Here is a 22260-nt window from a genome sequence, read left to right as displayed (position 1 = left end):
ATTGGAATATCAGGCAATGCAAGGACGGAAGACTCAATACAGCTTAGCCAACAGGCCCCCGACGATGGAACATTACCGAACATTACCGACTTTCTCAAGATTCGGAAGACTAGGAAAGGCAAAGATCCTTTTATTAAAACATCAAGCAGTGCAGTGACAGGAAACTCAATGCGGTCTAAAGAACAGGGAGCAGACTCCCAAGATGCCCATTTATTGGAGGACCAATGATTAAGGTCATCCAGATAATCTCCGCCGGAGAGAGACAGCTACACACGCTCTGATGGAGAAAATCATATTCATATTGCCTTAATACAGGAGCTATGGACGACCCGGAACAAAGTTTCTGGACTGAACCATATCAACTATCAATTATTATTGATGAGGAAAGCAAAACAGACAGGAAACGAGATAGTATTCAACTTTAAGCTCAATGATAAGGGGCCTGCTTTTCATAGCCGAGTCCCAACGGCGTGCCGCTGTGCGACACCTCTTTGGAGAGAAATTTTTAAATGGCCTAATACCTCACTAATGTTGCCAGCATTAAGAGGGGAAAAGCACTGCTGAAAAATTTTTTTATGGTCTCGCCACGACTTCAACCCTTGTGTTCAGCGTTATTGGAGCACATGTTTATCTCTGCGCTACGGTGGCCTCCACACCTTGCAGCATATTCAGTGTGTAATACTCTCGTAGTGATGTAAGACCAGAGCAAGAACGGAAATACAGCCGCTCCCTACATCGGTTACACTTCCCACCCACAGGTGATGGAGCCGATTCTGGCAAACCGAACTGAACCAGGGTCCGAGGTTCTCTTCAATTCCGGCACGGACCAGAATCGTGCGTAAAAGGCATTCCGGGTTGTGTCTCTCCCATGACGAAAAAGGGACGAACTAAAGCGGCAGCCCCTGGACGATTGAGGGTTCCATTGGGTCAACCAGGTACACGGAACCGTTTGCCATGGGATTGCATCTCTTGTCCCATACACTTTTAAAAGCTATTCGAGAAAAATTTGGGGTGGTTAAACCGCCTTTCCTGTACAGGCAATTTACTGCAGTTGTCAGACTTATAATGACATATGGCGTTGTAGTCTAGTGGACGGCGAATCAAAAATTCAGCTTCTGCTCAATACGTAGTCGGAAGTAAAGACTGGCTTGGTTGTGCATCACAGCCGATGCGAATTCTCACCACATGGGGTGGGGTAGTACCAATACTAATAAGCGGGGCCAAGCCCTGGCAGAGTTCTTGAATCCATACACATCGCAGTAAACTTCCGCTTTGCGACGTGCTCTGTTGTAAAGTCTGGGGACCTCCTACCCAACATTGCGAATTTCCCCGGTCATCCAGGCTTTTCTTGGGCTGATTTCTTTTCTCGAAGAGGACAACTATCTTCGGACTAGACCTCATAACATTTAATACGTTCGGAAAATCTAATCGTTGAGGTTCAGGATTGGAGGGGCACTCCCTATCAGAGTGGCCAAGATTCGGAAGACTAACTAGAAGAAGACTTGGGCAAGATAATTTAGATTGTCCAAGCATAGAAGACATTGAAGACAATATCAATAGGATTACGACCACACTAGTGGTGTATTTCGAAGATAGTTGTCATCTTCGAGAAAAGAAATCAGCCCAAGAAACGCCTGCAGGACCGGGGAAATTTGCAATGTTGGGAAAGAGATCCGCAGACTTTACAACAGAGCACGTCGCAAAGCGAAAGTTTACTGGGATGTGTACGGACTTTCATATGGCATGATGGTATTTATGCTCAAGCCCGGCAAGGTAAGTTATGTGACACCAAAGGCGTATACGTCTTACGCCCTTTCTACTCAAAACCGTGGAACCTATTGTGGATTCCATTATAAAGAGCTGGACATCCAGCGAACTGCTTAAATACAAACAGCTTGCCTATGTCAAGGGAAGGTCGGTGGAGGCTGCCCTGCACTAGGTTTTGCATAAAAGAGAAGAATCATTCGATGCCAAAACGTACACACGGGCGTAATGCATTAACATCGAGGGGGCTTTTAACAAAGTGCGGACCGACACACTTATCCCATCCTTAGACCAGTCCCTGGTGGAGTTGGTCCTATGACAGACTGGATAAACCATATGCCAAAGAAGAGGTGGATGAATTGTGGGTCTTATGACATAAATATAATGGAGAAAGAGCACACAGGGAACGCCACAGGGGCCATTTTATCGCCACTGCTATGAGTGACAACCATGAATGACCTATTACGGATGCTGACTGGGGAGGGGTTTGAACCTACTAAGAGGTAAGTATCCGAAGCAGCTATGCAGAAGGGCCGAAAGGGTCTTGCATATGGCATATGACTGGACTAGAACCAGAGGTCTCAATTTTTACCCAGAGAAGACTTGTGAGAAGACTGCACACAAGGAAGACGAAGGTGGGTCAATTTGACGCACCACGTTTCCTTAATACAGCGATTTCCGTAGCTGACAAGTACAAATACTTAGAAGTGATCTTAGACAGGAAACTTAAATGGAAGTAACACATACAGGAGCGTACCGAGAAGGCTCGAAATGGGGTATGAATCCGAGGATATTCCACTGGCTCTACAGTAGCGTGATGAGACCAATACTAAGTTACGCCTCAGTAGTTTGGTGTAGAACATGTTGTCCTAGCATATGCGGAGCGATGAGGACCACGCCCATTAGGGAAATGGAGACTATTCAAGATTTCTGACCGATCCGAAGTGTGAGGCAGCCACTGCGTCTATGAGACTAAAGGCGATGGGAGAATGAATAAAGGATAGTGACAGTGGCAGTGGTAGTGGCACCATCGTGTTATTATCGAGGCAACGATAGGAAACACGTATATATTAGAAGAGGTTTCCAATTGGATACCTGAGATGACACTTGAGGTCGAGTGCGAGTCACTGCTGCCAGAGGTACAGTCTTGAATTGACGGAACTCTGTTGATGCCCTCTGGGAGATCATGATATACAGATTGATCAAAGCTAGATGACAGAATGGGCCTGGAAGTCTGCATTTAGAACCCAGGGATTGAGATCGGGTTTCGGTTGTCTGACTGTAATACGATCCTGCAGGCGGAGATATGGGCGATGACGGAACGCGTGAGTTGGTGTGGTGCTAACGCAAGGACGTCGTGTATGAACATCTTAACGGACAGTAAATTAGCCATAAGGGCAAACAACCAGGACGGTAAAGTCACGAATAGTCTTGAAGTGTAAGGAAAAGATTAACGCCTTCTCTGAGAATGGCACGATTCACATCGTTTGGGTGCCGGATCATAACGGAGTAAGGGAGAATGAAAGAGCATTCGATTTGGCAGTGAAGGCCAGAGGACTGCTGTCAATAAAATAAGTTAACCCGAATCCTTTCGGGTCATCGCAATACCAGTCAAGGGCGTGGTCGACGAACGCGCATGTTACACTGTGGAACAGCGAAACGGCGAAATTTCTATGGGGAGAACCGAATAGGGAAAAGAGAAGGCTATTACTGAAAGGAAGTCAGAAGGAGGTCAGTAAAGCTTTCGGTATCATAACGGGTCACATAGTACCAGGAGCTCACTTATGCAATATCGGTGAGGCAAGTGATAGCGTAAGTAGGGCATGTGGGGAAGAAGATGAGACGTTGGAACATTTCATATGCCCGAATTTTGAGAGTAACATAAACCGGCAATTAGATGGGGAAACAATATCAGACATGAACCAAATTAGGGGTGAGGTATGGAAAACAATTGAGGAATTTGTTGATAGCACGAAATTCCTAACTTGGATTTTCTTTTTCGAGATCACATTTCAGTATTTAGAGCGCACAAACGGCCTATTACTCGCTTAGTTGTATGGTAACAGTGGCATGGGGCGCGCCCTCTTTTCAACCTAACCTAATTTAATTTTCAATCTAAGCCATCAATAGAACTTCTAACAGATGCACAGAATCATGTGTATACCATTGAAGTAGTGTAATTGTGTAGACAAAAAATCTGCCATTAAGCCTAGTACTGACATCATTCACAGCGAAAATGCCTATTAAATTATTGTGGAATCTGACAACAACACTCCTTCGAAAGTTAGCGTGCTTTCAACAGACGGACGGACATGGTTAGATCAACTTAGAATGTCAAGACGATATGGAATAAGTATACTATATGGGGTCTTACATGATTATTTCGAGGTGTTACAAACCGAATGACGAAATAAGTATACCCCCATCCTATGGTGAGAGTATAACAAGTAAATTACTAAAACCAATTTATCAATTTCCGTAAAATTTTTGAATTTTTAATGCAAATCTAAGAGTTTTTGTTAGATTTTTTAAAAAAGAATTTGCTTTACCCCTTACATACCTTCTTTTGACTCTCATGGCATAGATTTGCAAATATTGTAACCAATAAAACTGTTTATGATGTTTACAAAGTATATACTGATGCTTATTATGTTTACAGAACCCACCCACATATATTTCTCTTGCTTTACGACAAATACGTCCATCTTAATACATGAACATAGAACGCCTATTTAAGCTATTTGTACAGTGTCACAAAGTGTTGAGAGGAAGAGATGCTTAAAACAAAGAAATGCGGAATAAAGAAGTAAGAATTGTAATGGTACACAGGCATAGTTCAATATGTATACTTCATTGAGTCGAAGAAGAATACTTCGAAAAGTGGCAAACTGTAAGAAAAAACTTAATAGAAGGAATCCTTTGGAGGTGCTAGGACCAACATATTCTTTTCTAGAACAAATACTTTTTGTTAAAATTTCCTTCAAAAGAAAAGAGAGGTGCCATTTTGCACCACATCACTTGAGTTCAGCAGTGGTCAAACAATAAACTATTGCATTTAATTTATTGGGTTGCCCAAAAAGTAATTGCGGATTTTTCATATAGTCGGCGTTGACAATTTTTTTCACAGCTTGTGACTCTGTAATTGCATTCTTTCTTCTGTCAGTTATCAGCTGTTACTTTTAGCTTGCTTTAGAAAAAAAGTGTAAAAAAGTATATTTGATTAAAGTTCATTCTAAGTTTTATTAAAAATGCATTTACTTTCTTTTTAAAAATCCGCAATTACTTTTTGGGCAACCCAATAGTATGTGAACAAGAACATAAGTCCGCATGATGTGAAGAAACGTCCAAATGTTTGATTATGTGTGACCACCTTAACTCTAGTTCTTAAATATCATTTCTTAAAATAGACTTAAGTTGTTTTTCCCATTCTAACACAGATTTTGTACACATGAGCTAACATACATAGTTTATCATAATCGTATTCGAAGAATACATAAATTCTGCACACAAACTGATTTATTCAGTTTTCTATCATTTCGCACCATCATTATCATCATCATCATCATCGTCAACATCACCATTACGTAATATGATATGCATGTACATCCCAAAGCGATTTTATTTACACCCACAAAGAGCCATATTACGAATATGCCTGATATTATAACGAAACATGCATTTGGCAATACTTTGTAAGGCAGTGAGCAACTCAAATGGTTGGTACTGCAAATGATGTAGCCATCATATTCTATGGAAAAGTTCAACATTCTGTAAGATTTCAAGAAAAACAAGTAAAAAGGCATTAAGTTCGGCCGGGCCGAACTTTGGACACCCATCACCTCGGTATATATGTAAACCCTCTTTCGTCACAATCCGGTGAAAATTGGATAACTTGAATATAAGTAAGTCACCGTTGAATTTTGTATTTCAAATTTCAACAAAATCGGGTAATAAATAAAGCTTTTATGAGCCTCAGACCCTTAACCGGCATATCGGTCTATATGACAGCTATATCTAAATACAGTCCCATATTTACCATATTTGGCCCGGATGGTGGGTGGCCTAAAACTACTCATAGTTTCAAATTTCAGCGAAATCGGTTAAAAAAATAAAGCTTTTGTGGGCTTCAGACCCTTAATACTACTTAGGGGTAAGGATCCGAACCAGCTATGCAGAAGGGCCGAAAGGATCTTGCATATGGCAAAGGACTGGATTAGAATCAGAGGTCTCAATTTTAACCCAGAGAAGAGTGAAATATGCCTGCTCACAATGAAGACGAAGGTGGGCCAATTTGACGCACCACGTTTCCTCAATACAGCGATTTCCATAGCTGACAAGGTCAAATACTTAGAAGTGATCTTTGATAGGAAACTTAATTGAAAGTAGCACATTCAGGAGCGTACCGAGAAGGCTCGAAATGGGGTCTGAATCTGAGGATATTCCACTGGCTCTACAGTAGCGTGGGAGGCCACCGTAGCGCAGAGGTTAGCATGTCCGCCTATGACTCTGAACGCCTGGGTTCGAATCCTGCCGAGACCATCAGAAAAAAATTTTCACCGGCGGTTTTCCCCTCCTAATGCTGGCGACATTTGTGAGGTACTATGCCATGTAAAACTTCTCTATAAAGAGGTGTCGCACTGCGGCTCGCCGTTCGGACTCGGCTATAAAAAAGAGGCCCCTTATCATTGAGCTTAAACTTGAATCGGATTGCACTCATTGATATGTGAGAAGTTTGCCCCTGTTCCTTAGTGGAAAGTTCATGGGCAAAATTTGCATTTGCTACAGTTGCGTGATGAGACCAATACTAAGTTACGCCTCAGGAGTTTGGTGGACCGCCATGGGGAAAAAGTGCAACGTTAGGATAATACAACAAGTTCAGAGAACATGTTGTTCTAGCATATGGGGAGCGATGAGGGCCACGCCCATTAGGGGACTGGAGACTATTCAAGATTTCCGACCGATTCGAAGTGTGAGGTAGACTTAAGGCGATGGGAAAATGAATAGAGGATAGTGGCAGGTCATACCATCGTGTTATAATCGAGGCACGATGGGAAACACGTATACATTAGAAGAGATTTCCGATTGGATACCTGAGATGACACTTGAGGTCGAGTGCGGATGACTGCTGCCAGAGGTACAGTCTTGAATTGAGGGAACTCTATTGTTGCCCTCTGGGGCAACAAATTTTTATGGGGAGAATCGAATAGTGAAAAGACAAGGCTATTACTGAAAGGAAGTAAGAAGGAGGTCAGAAAAGCTTTCGGTATCATAACGGGTTACATAGCACCAGGAGCTCATTTATGCAAAATCAACTTTTGTGGGCTTCAGACCCTTAATCGGGAGATTGGTCTATATGGCAGCTATATCTAAATATAGTCCGATCTGAACCATATTTGAATCAGATATCAGGAAGCTTAAAACTACTCACTTTTTCAAATTTAAACGAAATTGGATAAAGAATAAAGCATTTATGGGCTTTAGACCCTTCATCGGTAGATCGGTCTATATAGCAGCTATATCCAAATATGGTCCTATTTGAGCTGTTCAAGAACTTAACCAGCGTGCATCAAAAAGACGTATCTGTGTTAATTTTCAGCTCAATATCTCAATTTTTGAAGGCTGTAGAGTGATTACAACAGATGGACGGACAGACACACGGTCATGGTTAAATCGTCTTAGAATTTACGACGATACGAAATTTATATACTTTGCAGGGTCGGAAATTTGTACTTCGATGTGTTGCAAACGTAATGATTAAATGAATATACTCCCTATCCTACGGTGGTGGGTATAATAATTGGGTATTCCACAGTGATGAACACTTTTATATCAACCACTAGATACGCTTGTCAAAAAAAAAGCGACAGCTACCAAAATATCGGATGATTTAAAATAACACCTCTTGTTGGAACCGCCTTGAAATACGACATTAATGGGTGAAAGACCTACCTCCAATCGAGAGATTGGTCTATAGAGGGCTTCATTCAAATATGTTCCGATTTTACCCATAGTCGGTACGGATATCCGAGGGTCTCAATACAACTGTGCGAAATCAGACAAAAACTGAACTTTTATGGACCGAAGACTTTAAATATGAAAATCGGTAATACAATTTATTGTATTTCAGAAAAATCGACCTTTTATGAGCACACGACCTTAAATCGGGAGCTCGGTGCATGTGACATCTCTAACGGTTTATGAGTTATTTTTATACCCTCCATTCTGTTTTTATCATGATCTCTGTCATATAAACCGATCTTGGATCTTGACTTCTTGAGTCCATAGAGCGCGCAATTCTCATCCGATTTGGCTGAAATTTTGCATAAGGTGTTTTGTTATGAATTCCAATAACTGTGCTAAGTATGGCGAAATTTAGTACAACGGCTTCTTTCACGACCTTCAACATATGTGTCTAATATGGTCTGAATTGATTAATAGCTTGATACTGCTCCCATATAAATCTATCTCCCGATTTTGATTCTTGTTATACCCTCCACCATAAGATGGGGGGTATACTAATTTCGTCATTCTGATTGTAACTACTCGAAATATTCGTCTGAGTATATATATTCCATAAAGTATATATATTCTTGATCGTCGTGAAATTTTATGTCGATCTAGCCATGTCCGTCCGTCTGTCCGTCTGTCTGTCGAAAGCACGCTAACTTCCGAAGGAGTAAAGCTAGCCGCTTGAAATTTTGCACAAATTCTTCTTATTAGTGTAGGTCGGTTGGTATTGTAAATGGGCCATATCGGTCCATGTTTTGATATAGCTGCCATATAAACCGATCTTGGGTCTTGATTTCTTGAGCCTCTAGAGTGCGCAATTCTTATCCGATTGGGATGAAATTTTGCACGACGTGTTTTGTTATGACATCCAATAACTGTGCCAAGTATGGTTTAAATCGGTCCATAACCTGATATAGCTGCCATATACACCGATCTGGGGTTTTGATTTCTTGAGCCTCTAGAGTGCGCAATTCTTATCCGATTGGAATGAAATTTTGCACGACGTGTTTTGTTACGATATCAAACAACTGTGTCAAGTATGGTTCAAATCGGTTCATAACCTTATATAGCTGTCATATAAACCGATCTGGGGTCTTGACTTCTTGAGCCTCTAGAGGGTGCAATTCTTATCCAATTTGAATGAATTTTGGCACGTAGTATTTTGTTATGATATCCAACAACTGTGCCAAATATGGTTCAAATCGGTTCATAACCTGATATAGCTGTCATATAAATCGATGTGGGATTTTGACTTCTTGAGCCTCTAGAGGTCGCAATTATTATCTGATTTGCCTGAAATTTTGTACGACGGATCCTCTCATGGCTATCAACATACGTGTTCATTATGGTCTGAATCGGTCTATAGCCTGATACAGCTCCCATATAAATCGATCTCTCTATTTTACTTCTTGAGGCCCCAAAGGGAGCAATTCTTATTCGAATTGGCTGACATTTTACACAGGCCGTTTAACACATAATTTAATTGTGGTCGGAAGCGGACCATATCTTGATATCGCTCTTATAGCAGAGCAAATCTTTTCTTTTATCCTTTTTTTGCCTAAGAAGGGATGCCGGGAAAAGAACTCGACAAATGCGATCCATGGTGGAGGTATATAAGATTCGGGCCGGCCGAACTTAGCACGCTTTTACTTGTTTAAATCTCTTTGGTGAATTCAAACTCATTTTATATCATCGCATTTCCACAGGCATGGCTTAACGTTTTTCTGGATTTTGGTGTTATGAAGATGATGGCGATTATGATGGTGCTAACGATATGTGTTGCCATGACTATTTGCTCTCAATACCTGTCATGGCTCTATGGTTTCTTCGCAGCACGAGGACAGGTATAAAGGGATTTGTACAGTGAGCGTCAAAGGAAATCGAAATCGTAGAGTGTATGCATACAGTATACTCGTACTTTATAGAGTGTATGTATTGGGTTGCCCAAAAAGTAATTGCGGATTTTTTAAAAGAAAGTAAATGCATTTTTAATAAAACTTACAATGAACTTTAATCAAATATACTATTTTTCTAAAGCAAGCTAAAAGTAACTGCTGATAACTGACAGAAGAAAGAATGCAATTACAGAGTCACAAGCTGTGAAAAAATTTGTAAACGCCGACTATATGAAAAATCCGCAATTACTTTTTGGGCAACCCAATATGTATATATTTTTGATTGTCGAGACATTCTAGCCCAGACTATTGAGCCATGTCCGTCTGTTCACCTATCAATAGCACATTGTCTTTTGATTTATTTTAAAGTAGAAGTAAAACAACTCCTTCGAAGTTTTTGATGGGCATTCAAACCAGGACCCCTTTGAGCTAGCTTCCAACTAAACTAACACTGCCACTAATAATCTGATAACGCATTACAAAATTTCACTTAAGATCTTGTTCACACATAAAAGTAATCTTTTCCAGCGACACTTTCTGTAGTCCTTAGTGTGTTGAGTAAGCTCTTAATTTCTTTAAGGTATTTAAGCCAATGATCTTATTAATCTATGCCGCGTAATAAAAATCAAGATGCTGGTAGAAATATCCTCATTGTATCATAATTGATAAAATTTCTTTAACTTAGCTTGACCCAAGTCCCTCACAGAAAAAGGTAAATAGTGACATATGTTGAAAAAAAACCTCTCTTGAGGTTTTATTGCCAATCGAGTGTGAACAGAGTTTCTGATTCGTCACTTTGTAAATAAATGTTTAAGCTTTTGCAATTCGTTTAGATTGAGAAATTCAAAATTCTGAGAATTCAATAAAAATGTTTTTTTTTTCTTCTGCTATGAGATATTTTTTTTTTTTGTAAGTTGCTTAGTTTTATGAGCTGTGGGTGATGAATATGTATGCGGATGATTTGCTTTGAATTGCCATGGGTGTATTTAATGGGAACACTGAACTTGAATGCAAAGAAAAGCTGTACAAAGATGTCATGCAATAAATGACAAATTCCACGAAATATTTTTCTACAATTGCTGAAATGTTCTCTTTTATTGTTGTTTAGTTTAACATTCTTAGGAAAATTTAGGGGAAAATATAAAATTGAACAATAATTGATGAAGTTTTTATATTTTTCACTTAAATATGGGGGTATATTATATTCGTCGTTCTGTTTGTAATATTTAGAAATATTGAACTAAGACCCCATTAAATAGGTAATATTGTTGATTGATCGGAGGATGTTATGCCCTTCCCTTCTATCGAAATCACACTAACATTCGAACTGAAAGATTTTGCACTAATGCTGGTTGCTATAGGTCGGCATACTGATTGACCGACTTTCAAAATTCCTTGAAGAAAACACTCCTTGTCCTGACGATATAAAGGCACAATGGCAATACATTGTCCACTCCATGAAAAATGTCGTAAAAATTTGTACTATGACATCAAACGACTCCGCCAATGAATCCAGGGTATGACCAAAAGTGTCACAATGGTACTGAAGCCAGGAATGCAGCATATGGGGTAACCTTGAAGTAACCGTGAAGAGAAAGGGGAGAGGAGAAATCTTAGTCTATTCCGCAGGAAGTAAAGAAAAATGGAAAAATTTATGAACGAATCGACATGTTAAGGAGTTTGAATAAAGTAAAAAATTCTACCAAAGACTTAGTAATCCAACATCCTCCTGCAGATGCAAAGTAAGAAATGTGGGAATAGTTGCAGATACTATGCTTATAATATGGAAACAATATGATACAGAGCGGCCATCGTCTAATAGGCCACTGTGTATGCTAGACACAGCGGGCAAGCTAGTGGCAGCGTTTAATAAAGCCTAGACTCGCGGATGGCATCGCTGTAGGAGGAGGACTATCAAAACGCAATATTGTTCCTCCCAGTCGATAATGGGGGTCCTAAAGGACATAGTTTAGGCTATGAAAGTAGACCAACGGCCAAATTATCATAGCAGACCCACCATACTCCTAGCAACGTTGCACGTCAAAAACGCTTTTTAACAGCCTCAGATGGGTAGGCCTATTGCAGGCCATGAAGATTACCTTCATAGTGCCTAAGTATCTGTTGAGAATCATGAGAAGCTATCTGAGATACCGGACTCTTCAACTCATTCACTCAGGTGCTGCCAATATTCCATATTTGAGCACGACTTTTAAAATGTCAGATTTGACGGGCTTCTGGGGATGAAGATATCAGAAAACCCATTTTTGCACGAATACGCAGACGACATTGCCCCAGTCATCACAGCAAGAAATACGGATGAGGTGCAACAAATACTAAAGCAGGTCTTGATCAAAAAAAGACACTGGCTGGAATCCCACGGGCTTCTGGTAATGCAATAGACTGTTGTACAGGAGTAGCTCGCTGTTCACCAGAAAACGCATTCCCACAAAGACAGATCAGCGGATCGAAGACGTCTTATTATCTACTAGAAGGCACATGAAATACCTAGGGGTAAAACATGAAAGGATACGGATGTATACAGCCCAAACGCAGTAAGCGGCGAAGATAGCGGCTCAATTTGAGCGATTAATGGCAAAAATCTGAGAATTTCTACAAAGCAAGCGCGAGCTCAAGATTGAATAGTATTTCTCTGTATGGAAGCTAAATTTGTTTGCCCTGTAGGTCAGGTAAACAAATCGGTTATGAAATGAGCATTGTAGAAGCCCAAGAAGTATTGGGTTGCCCAAAAAGTAATTGCGGATTTTTCATATAGTCGGCGTTGACAAATTTTTTCACAGCTTGTGACTCTGTAATTGCATTCTTTCTTCTGTCAGTTATCAGCTGTTACTTTTAGCTTGATTTCGAAAAAAAGTGTAAAAAAGTATATTTGATTAATGTTCATTCTAAGTTTTATTAAAAATGCATTTACTTTCTTTTAAAAAATCCGCAATTACTTTTTGGGCAACCAATATATTCGGGAGATCGGTTTACATGGGAGCTATATTAAGTTATGAACCGATTCGGACCATACTTCACACGAATGTTGGAGGTCATCGTAGAAGTCATTGTGCGAAATTTCAAACAAATCGGTTATGAAATGAGCATTGAAGAAGCCCAAGAAGTATATTCGGGAGATCGGTTTACATGGGAGCTACATCAGGTTATGGATCGATTCAGACTATACTTGGCACGAATGTTAATGGCCGAAGTAGTCGCTGTACAAAATTTCTATCTGACAGATGGATGGACATAGCTTGATCGACTCATAATGTCCAGAACGATCATGGGGTCCTAGATCAATATTTCGAGATGTTACAAACGGAATGACTAGGTAAGTAAACCCACATCCTGTGGTCAGCTGGGCCGACTCTAATATACTGCCCACCATGGATCGCATTTATCAAGTTCTTTGAACCGTTGCTCTTTATAGACAAGAAATCATCAGAAATTTTTTAAGATGCTTAGCTATGAATTACCCACTCCAGAGGTTCAAGTAGTATATTCGGGAGATCGGTTTATGTGAGAGCTATATCTAGTTTCGAACCGATTAGAACCATAGTTAGTACATCTAATGTAGGCCATATGAAAAGTCCTCATGCTAAAGTGTATAAGAATTGCCCCCTTCAGAGGTTCAAGTAGTCTATTCGAGAGATCGGTTTATATGAGAGTTGTATCTAAACGCGGACCGATTTGGTCCATTTACAATTCCAAATGATTTTTACTTCTTCGAAAGATAACGTGCTTTCGACAGACGGTCAGATGGAAGGACACGGATAGTTGAAGGGCATAGTTGCACTTTACGTACTAAACTTCTGACATAACGGCAACAACTAAAGCTTCTGGGTGCCGTAAATGATCAATCGAGAGATCGGCTTATATGAACGTGAAATAAAATGTTCACCAAACTCGTCGCTCAATAAGTCCATTGTTACGCTTGCTGTGTGGCATGTGGCACCGTTTTGTTGAAACCACATGTCATGCAAGTCAAGCTCTTGCATTTTGGGCAAAAAAAAAAAAAGTTGGACATCATCTCACGGTAGCGCTCACCATTCACAGTTACGTTATGATTCGCATTATCTTTGAAGAAGTACGGTCCAATGATGCCACCAGCTCATAAACCGCACCAAACTGTGACTTTTTCTGGATGCATTGGTAGCTCTTGCAATGCTTCTTCAATGCTTTACCTTCAATACAAAAGGATAATTCTGCTTATTTACGTACCCATTGACCCAAAAATGAGCTTCGTCGCATTTGATAATAAAATTCAATAATGTGTAAACATTGTCCGTTTGTGGAATAGAGGAACGTTGTTTGACAGTGGTACAAAACACGAAACTTGTGTGAGCTGTTTAAACCAGTGTTGCCAAAAAGATATTAGCTAAAATATCATCCTTTATATTCTTGTAGAGCTCCCTTACAAATAAATCTCCCGATTTGACATCTTGAGCCCCTAGATACCGCAACTGTTATCCGATTTGGCTGAAATTTTGCACGTTGTTTTCTGTTACGACTTCCAAATATTGTCCAAATCGTTGTATAACCGATATGCCTTCCATATAAGCCGATCCATTAGGAATCAAATGCTCCTGGAAGTTTCAATTCAATATGAATGTATGCTACGGATAGGTCCATGCATCCATATAATCGATATCCTAATTTTTTTTCTTGAGCCTTGTTACCTTCCATTATTCTGCCTAAAAAGAAAACCTGGGCAAATAACTTGCCAAATGCGATCCATGGTGGATGGTATGTAAGATGTATTCGGCTTCACAAAGTTTTTTTTTTTATGGTATCTCAAATCTTCAACCCTGTGATTTTTAGGCCACCCACCGATGCGCAAACAAGTCGCAATGTGCCACTTTATCCTCATCGCTCTACAGGTGGTGGCGATAAACGTTTTATGACATTTTAAACAAACCAACCAAAGATTATTTCAATTTGTTCTCAGATGCTTAACAGCAAATAAACATTTACAGAGATTGCGATGACTGGAAACGTGACCCATTTGTAAGATTTCTTATCAAGAAGATGACCGTTAAAAAGGTATACAAAATTCAATTGTAATTGTTTATGATGTGATTGTAAGATTGAAACTGGAGATATGTTTAAACAGTTCCAATGAATTGGATAATCCTGAAAGCAGCACAAATCGAGTGGATGTTCTCCTTGTTTTGAAACAAGTCAGAGAAAGGTTGTCAAATGTGAGTATTAAAGAAAATGGGACTAATAAAACTCTCCTTATCACCTTAAAACTATGTGTTTGAAAAATTCAACATTTTATTCCTATGTATTGGGTTGCCCAAAAAGTAATTGCGAATTTTTCATATATTCGGCGTTGACAAATTTTTTCACAGCTTGTGACTCTGTAATTGCATTCTTTCTTCTGTCAGTTATCAGCAGTTACTTTTAGCTTGCTTCAGAAAAAAAAAAATGTAAAAAAGTATATTTGATTAAAGTTCATTCTAACTTTTATTAAAAATGCATTTACTTTCTTTTAAAAAATCCGCAATTACTTTTTGGGCAACCACAATATATTTAAAATTTAATTACTATCTTGCAGCTGCCAGAATTAAATTCGCCCATCACTTGATTCGCCTATTTAGAGCTAAATAAATTAAATAAATATAAAATATTTGCCACTAGAATTGGTTTTAGTAGAAAAATTTCAATGCTGTGGAAAATTGAAATTCCGTGGAAAATTTAGCCATGGCTATAAATTAAAAGCCTGTCTAAAGCCGTTATTGACCACCTGCTGTGTCAACCTCAATACAAAATTTACCAAATATCACAAAATTCACACAACTTATAGAATAAACAGAGAAGAAAACAAGTAAAAAGGCATTAAGTTTGGCCGGGTCGAACTTTGGATACCCATCACCATGGATTCTAAAAAATATGGGACATATATCGGGTTATAGGCAAATTTGAAACGTATGTGGAACAGTTGTTGAGAGTCCTAACAGAACACAATGTGAAAAATGTCAGCCAAATCGGACAAAAATTGCAGCTTCCAGGGTCTCAAGAAGGTAAATCGGTAGAACGGTTTATACGGGAGGTATATCTGCCTATTAACCGATTTAGACCATACTGGGCACAGTTTTTGAAAGTCATAACAAATCCGATGAAAATTAAGGCTTCCTGGGGCTCAAGTAGTCAAATCGGGAGATCGGTTTATATGGGAGCTATATCAGGTTATAGAACGATTTGGACCGTACTTGGCACAGTTGTTGGAAGTCATAACGGAACGAATGAAAATTTTGCCCATGATCATTCCACAAAGGAACAGGGGCAAACTTCTCACATATCAATGAGTGCAGTCCGATTCAAGTTTAAGCTCAATGATAAGGTGCCTCCTTTTTATAGCCGAGTCCGAACGACATGCCACAGTGCGACACCTCTTTGGAGAGAAGTTTTACATGGCATATTACCTCACAAATGTTGCCAGCATTAGGAGGGGAAAACCACTGCTGAAAATTTTTTTCTGATGGTCTCGCCAGGTTCGAACTCAGGCGTTCAGCGTCATTGGCAGACATGCAAACCTCTGCGCTACGGTGGCCTCCGTCATAACGGAACACTATATGCAAAATTTCAGCCAAATCGGTTGAAAACTGAGGCTTCCAGGGGCTCAAGAACTCAAATCGGGAGATCGGTTTATATGGGAGCTATATCAGGTTATAGACCGATTTGAACTATACTTGGCACAGTTGTTGAAAGTCATAACAGAACACCACATGCAAAATTTCAACCAAATCGGACAAAAATTGTGGTTTCCAGGGGCTCAAGAACTCAAATCGGGAGATCGGTTTATATGGGAGCTATATCCAAATCTGAACCGATATGGCCCATTTGCAATCCCCAACGACCTACATCAATACTAAGTATGTGTACAAAATTTCATGAGGCTAGCTTTAGGCGTTCGACCGCTATCGTGATTTCGACAGACGGACGGACGAACACGGCTAGATCGGCTCAGGATGTCGAGACGATCACGAATATATATACCGTATGGGGTTCTAGATCAATATTTCGAGGAGTTACAAATGGAATGACTAGATCAGTGTACCCCATACTATGGTGATGAGTATAACAAGAAAAACGTCAATACGTTCGGCCAAGCCGAACTTTGGATACCCACCCGCTACGCTGCGCCTTCTTTCGCTCTTATTTTATCTGAGACCTATACTGGCATGGTCTGTAAATAAGTCCTCTTTTAGGGTGCTTTAGATATTTCCCCTCCAATGTGGATATCATATCGGCGCTTTACTCCCAAATTTCTTTTATTTGTGCCTTATATTGTTATGGTCGATAAATATGTCCTCTTTAAGGCTATTTTTTATCGGATTCGTGCTCTAGTCTCCAATACCTTTCATTTAAGCCCCATATTGTCATTATTGGTTTATATTTCCATTTGGCGGGCTTTGGAGGTGGGGCGGTCCCCCTAGATACCCCACCCTAAATATCAATAATAAATTTCTTTATTTGAGTTATTATAAAAAAACTAGATCTGGGGTTTTGGAAAATAGGGTAAGGGGAGGGTCCGCCCATTAAAGTTTGGATGTTACTGTGCCAAGTACGGTCTAAATCGGTTTATAACACGATATAGCTCCCATACAAACCGATCTTCCAATTTGATATCTTGAGCCCGCATTTTTTGTCCGATTTGGCTGATATTTTGCATGTGGTGTTCTGTTATCATTTCCAATAACTATGCTAAATACTGTCCGAATCGGTCTATAACCTGATATAGCTCCCATATAAACCGATCTCCCGATTTGACTTCTTGAGCCGTTACAAGCAGCAATTTTTGTCCGATTTGGCTGAAATTTTGCATGTGGTGTTCTGTTATGACTTCCGACAACTGTGCCAAGTATGGTCCAAATCGGTCTATAACCTGATATAGCCCCATATAAACCGATCTCCCAATTTGATTTCTTGGGCCCTTACAAGCCGCAATTTTTGTCCAATTTGGCTGAAATTTTTCATATGATGTTCTGTTATTACTTCGAACAACTTTGCCAAGTACGGGCCGAATCGGTCTATAACCTGATATAGCTCCAATATAAACCGATCTTCCGAATTGACTTCTTGAGCCCTTACAAGCCGCAATTTTCTTCCGATTTGGCTGAAATTTTGCATGTAGTGTTCCGTTATGACTTCCAACAATTGTGCCAAGTATGGTCAAAATCGGTCTATAACCTGATATAGCTTCCATATAAACCGATCGCCCGATTTGACTTCTTGAGCCTATACAAGCCGTAATTTTTGTCCGATTTGGATGAAATTTTGCATGTAGTTTTCTGTTATGACTTCCGACAACTGTGCCAAGTACGGTCCAAATCGGTAAAAAACCTGATACAGCTCCCATATAAACCGAAAGCCCGTTTTGACTTCTTGAGCCTTTACAAGCCGTAATTTTTGTCCGATTTGGCTGAAATTTTGCATGTGATGTTATATTTTGACCTCCAACAACTATGCAAAGTACGGTCCGAATCGGTCTGTAACTTGATATATCTCCCATATAAACCGATCGCCCGATTTGACTTCTTGAGCCTTTACAAGCCGTAATTTTTGTTCGATTTAGCTAAAATTTTGCATGTGGTGTTCTGTTATGACTTCCAACAAATGGATATTACGAAATCTTGCAAACAGAATAACTAAACGAATACACTTCCTATCCTATGGTGGTGGGTATAAAAATAAAATAAATTAGATTTTATTAAATTTATTTATTTATGCATTTGTTTAAACCATGTCAGGCATTCAATGAACTTTGCATTTATACTCAAACAATGTTCATTGCAACTCCTTAAACATATGCCACAGAGATTAGAGCAACACCGAAACACACATCTCATTTAAAACCCAAATTTAACACGTTTTATGATTATGAGTTATTATGATTTATTTGACTGAAAATGAGCAAAAAGGTGGCAATTGACGATGTAAATTTGCTTCTTGCTTTTTTTTTTTTGTTTTTGTTGGCATTCAGTCATCACCACATTTGCATGCCCTGGATAGGTGCTTTGGCACAGCCTTTAGCTGTAAGATATGACTGATATACGTACTTGAATAATTTATAGCTCATGGCAGAGCAGAGTATATCTTGTAAGAAAAATTAACTAAAATTTGAGAAAAAAATGATTTTTTTTTGTTTATAATAAACAAACTTTGTTGTGGGTGTCATGTAATCAAAAAAAAAAAAAAATGTGCCCCTAAGATGGAATGTGGAATGCAGAAAAATACTGAGAATATTTCAAAGCTGTTGTAGGTTGACAAGTTGAATTTCCATATGATGAAGACCATAGCAGGTTTATCAACAAAGTAAGAAATATTTCTTAAATTTTAAGTTATGCGGCAATTGATGCGCAACCAAGATATTATTTGATATTCAAGAAAGGCATTAAGTTTGCCTGAGCTGAACGTCTGCGTGATTGTGAAAATTGTGATTGTGTGATATGTGATTTTATTTATCTACTTAAGGACCTTAGTATTTAGAGTTGAATAATACGGTCTTAAAGGGCCTACATTTGTGATGCTCTCTGTGCCTTGTTTCGTGTAGTGTTATGTCTTAATGATACTTCTAATTCCCCATTAGGCTTCCAGTGGCTCAAAAAGTCCAACCTTAAGATCGGTCTATAAGGTAGCTATACTTCAATTTAAATTCCCCTTAAACTTGCAGTCTAAACCTGAACACCTGGCAGTTTATTAGTGTGACACCAAACTTTCCCACACCATCGAATTTAAATGTTCACATCACTTTACTCAATTCTCCTCCCACATGTTTAAGTAGGTGACACTTATGCGGAATTTCATAAAAGCAAAAATTTAAATCCGTTTGTTTTGCGGAGTACTGATAACATCAGCACAAATGAATGATTGAACGACGAACAAATCCAATGAGTGACACATTTGAAAACTTGGGATGACAGGTGACAATATTAGTTTTCAAGCTAAAGTAGTGATTTAGCAACATGAATAAAGTAGCGCGGCCCCCCCTCCCTGCTCTCATGCAAAGCCAATGAGAAAAAAGGTGCAAAACTTTCAAATATATAACAACAACAAAAAAGCAAGTATTGTAAAAAGCAACAACAACAACAACGACTAAAAATACAAAGAAAACGTGTGCAAAAATACAGTGACCTTCACAATACCAGAAGTTGGAGACTCTGTGCAAGCACAGTGTTTAGTAAAGGATAATATTAAAATTAAAATTTGAGAATTTTCAACATTATGGGGAAAGGCTGAAACCCCCAAAAGGATAGATATGCTATAAGAAATAAGCATCTCCAGGTGGCCGAAAGCCCCAGATAGTAAGAACAGCAATATAAACTAAATGATCCTCGCATTAAGCGTTATAGGCCTAACACTTGTTATACCCTACACCACTACTATGGTACAGGGTATTATAACTTAGTGAATTAGTTTGTAACACCCGAAAGGAGGAGGGAAAGACCCACTCATAGGTATACCGATCGACTCAGAATCACTTTCTGATTCGATTTAGCTATGTCCGTCTGTCTGTCTGTCCATGTTAATTTGAGTGGAAACTACAGGTCGCAAATTTCATCCGATCTAGTACGGGCATGTTTTTCGGCCTAGAGATGAAGCATATTGATATTGGAACATATCGGTTCAGATTTGGATATAGCTCCCATATATGTGTTCGTCCGATTTAAAGTAATACTGGAATAAAATGGTCATTTATTAACCAATTCTCTCGAAATTTGGCAGGAAAGATTTTCTTATGATTCCCGACAATAGAGGTGAATTTCATAGAAATCGGTTCAGATTTGGATATAGCTCCCATATATATGTTCGTCCGATTTGCAGTAATAATATACAACAGTAAAATGGTAATTTGCTAAACGATTCTCTTGAAATTTTCTAAAAAGGATTTTCTCTTGACTCACGACATTGCTGGTGAATTTCATGGAAATCTGTCCAGATTAAGATGTATCCTATATATATATATATCGCCCGATTCTCACTCTTAGAACCACTGCAAGCGCATTTATTGACCAATCTTCTCAAAAATTTGTACAACGCTTTCCTCAACGACTACCACAATGTCTTTGAAGTTTGCTTGAAATCGGTTCAGATTTAGACATAGCTCCCATATATATGTTCGTCCGATTTTCAATAATAATGCAATAAAATTGTCAGTTGTTAACCGATTCTCGCGAAATTTGACAGGAAGGATTTTCTTATGACTCTCGACATTACAGGTGAATTTCATGGAAACCGATTCAGATTTAGGTATAGCTCCCATATATATGTTCGACCGATTTTGAGAAATATTGGAATAAAGCGCTCATTTGTTAACTCATTCTCTCGAAATTTGGCAGGTAGAATTTTCTTATAACTCTGAACATCACTGGTGAATATCATAGAAATCGGCCCAGATCTATTGGGTTGCCCAAAAAGTAATTGCGGATTTTTCATATAGTCGGCGTTGACAAATTTTTTCACAGCTTGTGACTCTGTAATTGCATTCTTTCTTCTGTTAGAACATGCTCGCACAGTGGGATATAATCGAAATCTAGAAAAAAAAGTAACAGCGTGCTAAGTTCGGCCGGACTGAATCTTGGGAACTCACCACCATGGATTCAGTCATAACAGAACACTTTGTGCAAAATTTCAGCCAAGTCAAGTCCAGAAGTCAAATCGGGAGATCGGTTTATATACTATAATATACTATACTAATTTCGTCATTCTGTTTGTAACACCTCGAAATATGCGTCTAAGACCCCATAAAGTATATATATTCTTGATCGTCATTTTAAATCGATCTAGCCATGTCCGTCCGTCCGTCTGTCTGTCGAAAGCATGCTAACTTTCGAAGGAGTAAAGCTAGCCGCTTGAAATTTTGCAAAAACACTTTTTATTAGTGTAGGTCGGTTGGTATTGTAAATGGGCCAAATCGGTCCTTATTTTGATATAGCTGCCATATAAACCGATCTTGGGTCTTGACTTCTTGAGCCTCTAGAGGGCGCAATTCTGATCCGATTCTATTGAAATTTTGCAAGTGGTGTTTGGTATCACTTTCAACAACTACGCTAAGTATGATTTACATCGGTCCATGTTTTGATATAGCTGCCATATAAACCGATCTTGGGTCTTGACTTCTTGAGCCTCTAGAGGGCGCAATTCTCGTCCGATTTAACTGAAATTTTGCACGTAGTGTTTTGTTATCACTTCCAACAACTACGCTTAGTATGGTTTACATCGGCCCATGTTTTGATATAGCTGCCATATAAACCGAACTTGGGTCTTGACTTCTTGAGCCAATAGAGCGCGCAATTCTCATCCGATTTGGCTGAAATTTGGCTCATAGTGTTTTGGTATCACTTCCAACAACTACGCTTAGCATGGTTTATATCGGTCCATGTTTTGATATAGCTGCCATATAAACCGATCTTGGGTCTTGACTTCTTGAGCCAATAGAGCGCGCAATTCTCATCCGATTTGGCTGAAATTTTGCATGAGGTGTTTTGTTATGACTTCCAATAACTGTGCTAAGTATGGCGTAAATCGGTATAGAACCTGATATAGCTGCTATATAAACCGATCTGGGATCTTGACTTCTTGAACC

The 22260-nt window shown here is 39.2% G+C and overlaps 1 protein-coding gene across 1 annotated transcript in view; it reads right to left on the bottom strand.

Annotated features, from left to right (window-relative positions):
* LOC106092597 (extracellular sulfatase SULF-1 homolog) overlaps nt 1–22260 on the bottom strand; it is a 134046-nt gene that overhangs the window by 95164 nt on the left and 16622 nt on the right. The gene's annotated exons all lie outside the window — the stretch shown is intronic.

This window comes from Stomoxys calcitrans, chromosome 2 (assembly GCF_963082655.1).
Source record: "Stomoxys calcitrans chromosome 2, idStoCalc2.1, whole genome shotgun sequence".
Lineage (NCBI taxonomy): Eukaryota > Metazoa > Arthropoda > Insecta > Diptera > Muscidae > Stomoxys > Stomoxys calcitrans.
The sequence above is the reverse complement of the archived record's forward strand: the minus strand, read 5'-3'. Positions and strand labels throughout refer to the sequence as shown.